A 10,058-nucleotide genomic window follows, 5' to 3' on the forward strand; every position below is an offset into this window, starting at 1 on the left:
ACAAATTATACACTCCTAGCACGAAGTGATAATTTCATACAACGCTTGGTTTATATTTCTTACTAGGACCTTAGTATTTCATGGGAATTAAATTACAAAGCTAGCATTTTATTCTTTAAACTTAAACGCACTTATTTTGGCCATATATTGATATATTTGTTATAATTGTTTAACAAGACTTAAGCGACTTCCCTTACTAGCGCCTTTAGTATTTCGTGGGAAAAACTTAAGGCTTATATTCTCACAGCCCCAAAATAACACTAACAAATTACAACTGAATAAATATAAAGTTATTACAAACGGCTGTTACACAACAGAATCCAAGATCGCAAAGATTTATTGTTTGAACAGTCCAACACTACAACTATTACAACTTATATATATAAAGTTATCGGTCCTTACACAAACTCCAATATACTACCTGAGCTCTCACATAAGCCTCAACATCTCCACCGGTAAACTTACGAGCAGTATTCTTGAATCTAACTATACTTGCTGGCTGAAATAACATGAATGAAAAGCAAGAAGTGAGCCAAGCGCTCAGCAAAATATATCATAAGACAGAATTTAACATCATAGAAATTTATATCTGGAAATTGAGGTGTATGGCATCGTTATTCAAGTCAAAACATTTATAACCAAATCATTGCTCAAAATCATTTTATGACGCTACGGATTACAGCCGGTGATCAGCCGCGAAGCAATCCCGAATCTCGCTGGGTTCTTAACAATTTAATGGGATCCCTAGGCATCTTTTAAGCCTAATATAATAAGTGTGAAAGGGACTTGCGTCTTAGTTTAATTCACCAATCTCATGAAAACATTCTTTTAAAGAGCAATTATCTTTTATAAAACTAATGCCAAGGAGAACTTTACAAAGATCTAAACAAAAGGGGTTTAAATCATTAATCAAAGATTCGAGTGATGAAACTCCTATCAGAATGATTTAACTTCTCACTAGCAGGGTTTTCAAAGATGGTCAGCAACGGTTTGACAACCAGGGAAGAAAGTATTGAAAAATAATCATAATATTATTCCACAAGATAGAGATCTAATATTTGAGGGTTATATATGGGATATATCTAGTGACAAAGATTGGGTATGATTTTAAGGATTTATGTAAAGATTTGGTAACTCGGAGGTGTAAGAGTAAAAAAAATGGCGGTTAATCAAGAGAGATTACACTATCATAGCATATGTGGTTTTATAGTTTATAAGGGTGTGATTTTTCTAAGTGCATAAATAGACTTAAAACAAGTCCAATAACCGTAAGCATGCACATCATTTGAAATATCCCAATCTAATATCAGAGTATTTTTAACGATATATCATAGTGATAACAATATTAATGATCGTGAAAACACTTGCCTTAAGAAGGTTGGACTAACTCTCATCTTGATCGTGGAAGCAACCGGGAGCACTACTCGACTTTGACGGCAAGCTTACTATCTTCTCCTGAGCCTACACAAAATATTAGACCTCATCAAGATACACTCTCACAAAGTCTCCATCCTGGTTAGAAAATTCAAATCATAGTGGCATTTAGGCCTACTTACACGTTCGACTCCTAGTATACATATAATCGGATCATGTCCCAAGTAATCATTTAGAAGCACATAACAAATTTAATCACATAACATATTATTTAAACATAGTGCACTATTAAGTATTGAATGATCACACTCCACCAACACAAATTACTCGAGGTGATTAACTAGCCTAGTGCAACCCAACTATCTCTCCAAACTCGAAGTGCCCTGACAAGCCAACCTCATTTCACTTGACCACAACCAAGGCCTAACCTCCTACTGACCTCTAAATATCATATGAACTCAATGGTCAACTCAGGTCTTACCTCTAAGAATGCAAAAACTAAGTGTGAAGTCAAAATGCTCCAAAGTGCGACACTTAGGTGACATTGAATGATTTCTAGGGTCATTGATCTCCTTCCACTCCATGTTTGCCACTCAAATTACTACATTGGAATCTCAGAACTAAATCTAACTTGTGCACTTGAAATAACACCAAGGCCTATCTTAGGCCTCCCTGGGCCTACTCCCGAAGCTGACTCTCTCATATTCCAGCGACACTCAAACTGCCCTATTTTGCTCTCACTTTATACCCTTAGTTTTAACTCTAAACCTCCAAACCATGGATTCTAAACCTCCCACATACTCTCTCATATCAGTGCTAATCAAGGCCTAATGAGAGCCTACCCATGACATCACTTTCTAAGCTCAAACTTGCTCATAACTCAATCTGACCCTATTTTAGCAGAATTCAAGTTTCGACTTGTGCACCTAACTAAATGGATTTATTTCTCTGATTTAAAGCTTTAGGGATCGACTATAGGTCAATTCCTAACCCCTGGTAGCTTGGGCCTTCTAGTGCCTAACAAATGCTCATTCATTTCCCACTCACAAGCCAAACCTCAAATACGGAAAATGCTGAAAATCTATTCTAACTCCTTCCACCTTATCTCCCTTATTTGAGTGAAAACCAAAACCCCATGAGATCATTCAAGACTTAATATCATGACACACTTAAGCTCTTTATTAACTATCAAATAAACTCATCAAATGCTCCAAAAATAACAACAAAATTGAATGACACAAAGGTATGATAAACATATTAGCACTTATTCTTTGGTTTCGAAAATACAATATAATTTTGCTTCATAAATAGAAGTTTAAAAGCATTATAACTACTGATTAAACTTACTTAAGAACATGGAATACTCAAACTTATCAAAATAAATCATAATCAAGTGCATGCAATCAATTTAAGGCCAATAATCAAGCATAGAGTCTAGTTTTCAACATGCATCCCTAGAACTACAAGTTTTTATGCATAAAACTAACATGCAACCACTGTCAACATAATATACCAACTATTCCATGACATGCAAGGGTTTTGAAGTAGATGATTCAACACAAAACTTGGTTTTGAACAACATGCAACACATAACAAGTTCACTTAAAGCATGATCTCATCACATAGCATTTTAAAACAAATTTTGATCAACAAAACTCATTTCATTCGGCTCCTAAGGAGTCATTTCCGAATGGAGGGAGTGTAATGGTAATCATGGGAGTGAAAACACTTGTCCAATAACCATTTCCACTCTTGACAATTTTGTCTTATGATTTGGACCTTAAATTCATAAGAATCAAGGTCTTCATCTTTAGGCTTACCTTAAACTCCAACATGCAAGCTATAACCAAGTACTATATCATATAATTTACTTACTAACCAAAGGTTTAAGGTTTAAGAGAGTGATTTTTGAAAGAAACTTGAAGAATGGAGGAAGAAAAATGGACAAGGGGTGGGGGTGAGGGCTTCGGCCGAGAGAGAAAGGAGAGAGGGGGGAGGGTTGTGGTGGGGGGTGGTAGTGGATTGGGTAATTGTTAGGTAATGAATCACACACAGAGGGGGGGGGGGGTAAATGAGTTTTTCTGATTTTAGGCTTTTCTTGAAAGTTAATGATTATACAAAGTAAATTAAATCTTGTATAGAATAGTGTTCATGCAGAATTTAAACTTGCAGAAAATAAAGAACACGGATCTTCAAAACTCACTTAATTTTTATATTAAAAGTTAAGACTGTTTTGCTACACAATTTCTAAGCTCTTTGATGTTAAAGAGCTCAGCTTCTTCTTGAGAGTGATATAAGAGATTTGATCTAAATTGTTACTTCTAATTAGAGGACAGTGTTAACTTTATAACTCAGTTAAATGCTGGTTTACACAGTGGATAATAAACATGCTATTAGCTTTTCTAAACTGTCACTTGTCATTTCTATTTATAGAAAAGCAGATTTTCCATTTATGGCTTAGTGTATCTTTAGCATCCCGTGTTTACTTTCATATTCCTCTGTCAGTTAATCTTTGTCATTAATCTTGCACATTCTTCAAGCTGCTTTTTGTAGACTTGTCAATCCAGCTGTTGGATTGTTTTTTGATTGTTTATCTTGGATATTGAACTAATCTTCAATTCTGTACTTTAAGACTGTACTTCGAGATCTCCAGTTTGAATTAATAGAACACTTGACATCTTGATAAGTACATAGGCTTATCGAGATCTCTAGCATTCCATACTGAGTTTGACTTGTAGAGGTCTTCAGCTTGTCGAGATCTCTAGTCTTCACATCTTCACTATGACTTATCGATAACTCTGAGTTCTCTAGTGAAGGAATGACTTGTCGATATCTCCAACCTTTAGTTTTTGAAAATTGGCTTGTCAATATCTTCTTGAGTTCTCGAGTAGCTTTTCTGACTTCTCCACTCCCGGTGGATATTGCTCATCCGTCGAGTAGATATATAGCTCATCCGTCGAGTAGATATTGCTCATCCATCGAGTAGATGTTGCTCATCCATCGAATAGATATATAGCTCATCTGTCGAGTAGATATTTCTCATCCGTCGAGTAGATATTGCTCATCCATCGTTACTCTCTGGAGTTCTCAAATGACTTCTCTATAACATTAAATCTGTGACTTGTAGAGATCTTGACTTAGAATATTTTTCTCCAAATAGATTTATTCAACTCCAAGCTTCTTTAAAATCCTTCTGAGGCATGATCTTCTTGATCTTCTTCCAGATAGAATCCTTAGGCTTGATACTCTTTTAGGAAAAAGACCCCAGTCTGCTCCTTTGCATTTTTACAGACTTTAAGTGTTACAAGTACAAAATATAAATTTAGATAATCTTAGGGTTGACCCCAAGCTTAACTAATTACTGAAAATGACTGTTCATTAATCTTCTACTCAGATCAGGTGTCCATTTGATTTTCTTCATACTATGATCAGAAATGCTAATGACATTGTTAGCTTCAGTAATCTTTGAAATCATCTATTATATATTACAATCTCCCCCAACTTGTTCATTGTGAAATTATGCACAAGTTCTGATTGATGATGTCAAAACTTTAGCTTAATGCATAAACCAATCTTCCCATCTGGTCTTCTTTTGTTGCATTGCATTTAGATTTATTCTACTTCTACTCCCCCTATAAAAAAATAGAATATTTTATTATCTGGCAACATCCATTAGCTGTTTGGGCATTTAGATATATTCTCCCCCTTTTTGACATTATCTCCAGGTAGAAAGATCTAGCTAGATGCACATTGTTCAAGCTGCTATTATTGTCCATTTGGAACACTGTCTACAGCTTCAAGCTTCAGTGAGATTTATGGTGATGACTTTATCAAATAGAATAGAAGTTTCACTTAGATCTGCAGAAAAAGTCTGACAGAGATAAAAGTCCTAAGCTCTCTGTTCTTTTGAATAAGTAGTCTCACTACTTCTTACTGCACTAGTCTCATGACTTTTGAGAGTTAGAGTTCCCTCACAAGGATTACTAAATCCATGCACTCATCTACCTCTCCTTTTGTCAGGAAGGATCCTGCCTCTCTTATTCTCTGTTTTTCTCAATCTCTTCTCTTATTCTCACATGAAAGGCTCAGTTATTGTTTGACTTACAGAAATAAGAGGTGGTTGAGAAGAGTTGTATGTGATCATATGATTAGGGGTAATCCATATAGGTCTAATCATACTCATTTTTTCAGAAAAGAGAGTATTAACTTGAATTTGTAAGGGAATGAATCATTTAGAACACCTGTGACTAGGGTCAAAGTTTGACTCACAGATTACTCTGTGGTTTTGATAATGAGTTGTTCCTCACTTATAGTGGGAACCTCCAACTGAATTGGAGGGGATTTTACTAGGTTACTATCATGTACACCAGCCTCAAACCCTTCTGTATCTTGCAACACACTGGCACATAAATGTGCTATACTTGCCATTCTCATGACATTGTCATAGGCAATAGTACATCTATCTGTGACTGCTAAAGCAGCTTATGCTAGTGTTATGAGGGGAGTTATTCCTTTATGAGGAACCTTCAATTGAATTGGAGAGGATTAAGATAGCTCCCCCTCAGGAGTAATACCCTCAAACCTTGCATTCTGTGAAGACTATTTTGCACATGAAGGTGCATTAGGAATACTCATGGAATATTCAGTAAACTGACAAATTTTCCATGTTTGGTGGTTTCTCTTCTCAAACAACAAAACACTCTGAAGAACATTCTGCAATAGCTATCCTTTTGTACAACAGGTTTCTTTTGAGAGTCACCTGAGTGGGATTGTGTTTGAGTTTGTGTTTATGTTGCTGTATTTGGGAGAGTTGTAGTTTGGTTTAGATGTTTTAGCTGCATTTAAATACAAGTACATGTTGATTGAAAATTTGAATTTCCTGTTGTTGTCTGAGTGAAATATGTTGAACCTGTGATGCATTGAACATATCTGAAGATTTTGATTAGGCATAAGCATTGAGCCATACAGTTGCAAGCATTATGACAGGAAAACTAGTAATCAAATAATTTGTAGATACAAGGCAATAATGACATAAATAATCAAGCAACCAAACACAAGTTGATAGAGAAGAAGAGTATTTTCATTAATATTAAACATAGAGTACATTAAGATTCAAATTACATCAAGTAAATCTTAATCCTAACTACTCTAATTTGGGCTTCTTCTTCTCTACCTCCAACCTCCTTGCCCTGCGCTGGTAAGCTCTGGACATGGAGTGTGCAAAAGAAATGATCCTCTCCTGCAACTCCAGAGCAGCAAGGCGCTGCTGCTCAGCTACCCTAGCATGTCTCTCCTGCTCCAGAGAGACTTCCATCTCAAAGAAAAGAATGTTGAGTTGATCATCCCATGAGAGTTCATCAAAGATCTCTCGTGGAATATCAAAGGGGCTGCAAATAACCCCCTGAGATGGGCACGTAGTCCGAAGATCAAAGTAAATTTGGTCTTCATCTAGATGATGGACAGGCTGGTAAGCTCCATGAATAAGTCTGTAAAAGACCGGGGCATCCATTAGAGAGAGAGAGAGATGAACAGGAGGTGAGTTTGAAATTAGATGTTTGTTGAGAATAGGAGTAGTGATGAATGATAAAGAGTGAATCGTTTTAATTTATAGAGGGAGTAAAGATAGAAACTAATAGACTTTTGAGTTGCCCAGATAATAAGAGTAATAATCACATAAGCATACTTGACAGTTAGAAATGACTAGTTACTATTCCCCATGCAAGTACTCAAGAATATCAGTTCACTTTATAGGATGACTATTCCCCATGCAGATAAACAAGTACTCCCTACACAAAAAGTAACTCCTCCTATCAGCGTACAGTTAGATAAATTTAACCACTATCAACATTCTCAAAACATCATATATAATTTACTAGTCTACTTTACATTAGACTCGCATATTAAAAAAAATATAAGCACATAAATGTATCAATAAGTTAAAGTAATTATAGACAAAGTATGTTAAAAGTATTTTGCTGAACATAATTTATGAATTAAATTATTTCAGTTTTTCATACTTTTTGCTTCTTTTAATCTGTTATTTAGTAACTTCATATTGTTAGAATATGAGTCAATAAATATTTAGTTTGCTTAGAATTTCAAGAAATTCCAAGTTAAAGTAATCGAGAAGTCTGGGTTTTAATAGTAAAAGTAGATGACTTATCGAGAACTCAAACATAGACATTTGGAGTTGTCTATCAAGAAGTGATTTTGAGAAGTGAAGTACATTTTCGAGAAATCATTTTAAATTACTCTTATAGAGAACTCAAACATGACTCATCGAAATGTCAAATAAATACCCAGTTTGTCCAAAAAGTGGACTGAATTAATTCTAACTTTTATTTGAATAAATTCAAAATAAAATTAGAATAAATTTTCCAAAAGTATTTTACCAAAATAATTTATCAATTTAAATTATCTCAGTTCTGAGTTATTGATAAGTCAAGAATTGTACTTGTAGAGAACTCTGTGAATGAACACTATTAGAGAACTCTACAAGGACTTATTGATAAATCATTTTAAACCTATCGAGAAGTCACTCGAGAAGTCCGTTAATTGACTTATCGAGGACTCACTCGAGAAGTCCTAAAATTACTTGTCGAGAAAATAATTTATACTTATCGAGAACTCAGTTTTCTAAATACTTTTGGTTTTTGTAATTCTACCTCGAGTTAATTTTACATATTAAGGATGTAAATTAACAACTAAACAGTTTACTCAGAATTTGAAAAATTCCAAGTTAATTGAATTTTAAAAAAAATATGCAGAGATTTCTAAAATATTTATATTTCATATTTCAGTTAATTTCCAATTTAATCAAATTAATTTTGATTTACTGGAGATTAATCTGCTACAAAACACTAGTTGAGTTCTTGCCTTAGGATGAAGAATTGAGCATCCCAATTTCACTTACAAGTCTAGTGAAAGTTGTTTCATCCAAAGGTTTAGTAAAAATGTCAGCTAGTTGTTTTTTGTTGGTATAAAAATGAGCTCAATGGTAACATTAGTAGCATGTTCCCTAATAAAATGGTACCTCACATCAATGTCATTTGTCCTAAAATGATTAACTTGAGCTATTAAGAGTCTTGTTGATATATCCCAAGGTCGAGGAGTCGACTTGGGAATTAGAGAGCCACCTGCGAGAAAGGTACCCCCATCTATTTGTGAGTTGATTTCGGGACGGAATCCTTTTAAGGGGGGAGACTGTAAGAACCCTGATTTTTGTAATATTTTAAAACTTCTGTGAATAGTAACTTGAGCTGATTAAGTAATACGTATGGGGATCATCATAAAATGAATAGTGGAATTTTGAGAATCCGAGATCATATTCTTGTTTATCGAGGAAAATAAGTGAATGTAAAAGCCGACGAAATTCGAAGATTCACGATTATACTACGTATTTTCGTATCCGTAAAGAAAGGCGTAGAACCGGGAATACTACATGAAATAAATATTATATCAAGGTGTTTCTATGATCAAGAGAAGGAATGGAATTGGTTATAGGATTATAAGCGATACAAGAAATCGCTGCGAAACAAGTCGTTATACGTGGAAGCTATCGGAATGGAACGACGATTGCGTTTATGATAAATAAATGAATGAGAAATTAAATCCCATGCAAGTTGGACATGCATAACCAAGTCCTAACTAGTAATTAGGAGTGTAACTAGATGATTAGAAGCTAACTAGAATAGTTAGTGGAATAGTGTTGAATAATGATGGGAGACAAACAAGTACACAAGTCATACTTCTCCCTTTTCTCACTTCACCACACAATCAAACCAACCCATACCTTTGCCAAATTATTGTCAAATCTGCTGCATACATCCCATATATTTATTATACACCCCCACACTTTAGCCACAAAAGAAAACAACCCCTTTCCCTCACTTAAAGCTCTCCTATTTTTCATTCCAGCAGTTCGGATTTTCTGAGCAAGAGAGAAAGAAAATTTCATAACTCACAATATACTCATTCAAATATCATGAAATTTTTACCATAGCTTCTATATATCCTGGGTAAGCTTCTTACCAAATTTCAGCCTCAAATTATTCGGTTTCAATTTTATAAAAATGTTTGAATGAGGTGCTGAAAGGTAACTCCGAAAATCTCTTGGTTTTGTTTCTTAAGGATCTAGCCCTTCTAAGTGTTTTCTAAGCAAACAAAGCCTCAATCATCCTAGAAATAACCTTCCTAGTGTCCAAGAAGGTATAACTTTCAACCCTTTAAGGTTTTATGGTTGGATTTAAGAGTTATGTTTGTTGTAGTGTTAAGATCCAAAGGATTGTGTTTGTTTGAGTTTGTATTGATTATGTTCTTGCTAAAGGCTTGAGATGTTGAGTTGTAATCCATTTATGTGGTACTGGATAGAGTATATAAGGTGTATGTGGGTGGATCTTGAGAATTACTTGTGTTTATGATGGTTATAGGTAGTGATTGTGTTAAGATCAAGTAGTAGAAATTGAGTTTGGGCATTCTTGCACTTGATCTGTTTTCTACAGGACATTCGGCCATGAAAATTATTTAAATTTGAAAACCACTAGAAATGACTAGATATATCTTGTTTTTTAGTTTCTATAAATGTGTAGATCATCATGAGGAGATTTACGTTTTAGGAGTTATGGTCGTTTTAGTGTAAAACATTTCTGCGATTAGCCAACTGCACTGAAGTCCACTTGCATGGT

The sequence above is a fragment of the Apium graveolens genome, chromosome 4 (assembly GCF_009905375.1).
Source record: "Apium graveolens cultivar Ventura chromosome 4, ASM990537v1, whole genome shotgun sequence".
Classification (NCBI taxonomy): domain Eukaryota; kingdom Viridiplantae; phylum Streptophyta; class Magnoliopsida; order Apiales; family Apiaceae; genus Apium; species Apium graveolens.